Source organism: Leuresthes tenuis, unplaced genomic scaffold (assembly GCF_036924035.1).
Source record: "Leuresthes tenuis unplaced genomic scaffold, fLeuTen1.0.hap1 SCAF_12, whole genome shotgun sequence".
Taxonomy (NCBI): domain Eukaryota; kingdom Metazoa; phylum Chordata; class Actinopteri; order Atheriniformes; family Atherinopsidae; genus Leuresthes; species Leuresthes tenuis.
The window spans coordinates 9,605,076-9,606,801 of NW_027325366.1; the positions used below are offsets into that span (position 1 = coordinate 9,605,076).

Genomic DNA, 1,726 nt, shown 5'->3' on the forward strand with positions numbered 1-1,726 from the left:
AAAATGGTCGGATCTTATCAAACACACTTTGTTTCTTGTGACAATCAAGTCAGCGAAACAGCGTATACACGTCAAGACACTGAATCAAGTTTGCCACAAGAACTCATAAGTTTGGCAGTATTGCTCTGCCGTCAGCAATCATACACCCATTTTATTTTCGTGAGACATGTGCAAGCACCTGTTCATCTACTGTTCTATCACTATGAATTAGTGATCTATTATCAATAAGGATACTTCTACAACTACTATCAAAGTATGTCCGGACTTCTTATGTTGTCAGTTGCTATATATGAATAAGTGGGTAGCTACTGACAAGCATTAAGCATGTCACACAGCCCAAACATATAACATTTCAGGACACACCACACAGTTAACAACCACAGTGAAGCGTGTCAAAGCCCAAACATGTAACATTCAAAAGGACACTTACACAACACATTCAAATCAAACAGTCAGACAACATACAAGAACATATACCCCAGCCGGCATTGCTCCCTGCCTATTTTCGTACAGCACACTATGTGTGCGCACACCTTTATTCACAAACTCTTCAACTTATACTCTTTTACCGAAGCTGCTACAGCTCCATTGGCCGAATACCCTTTGATCCTATTTCGGTGAATTGGACATCTGCCTTACATATAACAGATTAGCGGTTTAGCAGTTTTAATTTAGTTTGAGTGAAGGAATTCATTTTATAGCAAAATCCGAAATCGTGAAGCACTCATGAAAGTAAGCTTATTCTCGGATTCCTGAAACTTTAGATTTGCTCTTTCTTTTACTGCAAAGTACAACGTTGTTTTTTTTTTAAAAATCTTTCTAGACATGGTAAATATTAAGGACAAAGCAGTTTTCACATAGTTTGAGTGAAGGAATTCATTTTATAGATAAAATCCCAAGAGTCTGCTTAGAAAAGAGAGTGAATGCGAAGTAGACTTTAACACGGCTATGGGAGCGAGCCGAGTGTGGGCTAACCGGGAGAATTGCTTGAAAGAAACGCGACACCGAATGAGCGATCAGAACAAAGCCTCAATACGGGATTCTCGTGGTGTTTTTGTTGCTGCCTTGTCTTTTGCACAGAGTAAAAGACAAGGCAGCCATCGAATAGGGCCCGATTGTTCCTAGTTGGATCAAGCGTCTCAACCAAGCAAAGCTCACCATGGGGAAGGTGGCTATGCCAACTAGCCTGATGCCCTGCTCCCGCAGTGACGGATAATCGTACTCTGGTTTCTCTTCATAACGTACAAGTCTTTCGCCTTTTACTAAAGATTTCTGTGGAGAGCAGCACTAATGAGTTGTTTCTATTTTTGGCAGGCTTTACCTTTGCGGGTGAAGCCCTTTCTGTCTGTGCAAAAGAAATCTTCTTACTGTGCAGAGTGACTTCTCTGAGTAGAGTCGCCTTACTTGTTGCGACTGTGCCGATGTTCGAAGCTGGAGTGCAAAGTTGTTGCTTGAATGGTGCTTGCTGGAGCGTGCGGGAGTGTAAAGTTATACCATTTAAAAGGGCTGAAGAGTGCTCAGTGCAGCGGGTGGGCGACACTCTGGCCACCTTGAAAACCGAGGTTACATCCACTACCAGGGGCAGCCCAAGTTCTGCCGCAAGTGTGGTGAGCATGGGCACCTGGTTGAGGCTTGTACCAAGGTGTTATGTGGGAAGAGCAGAGAAATTGGGCAAACTTTTGGAGAGTGTCCAAATGGCAGGAAATGTAATCTCTGTGGAGAATTA

The 1,726-nt window shown here is 42.9% G+C and overlaps 1 non-coding gene across 1 annotated transcript; it reads left to right on the forward strand.

Annotated features, from left to right (window-relative positions):
* The first annotated feature begins 1,218 nt into the window (after positions 1 to 1,218).
* Positions 1,219 to 1,332, forward strand: LOC140265925 (U5 spliceosomal RNA). The gene has a single exon (XR_011906606.1). It is a non-coding gene; the product is annotated as a U5 spliceosomal RNA (small nuclear RNA).
* Positions 1,333 to 1,726: the final 394 nt, after the last annotated feature.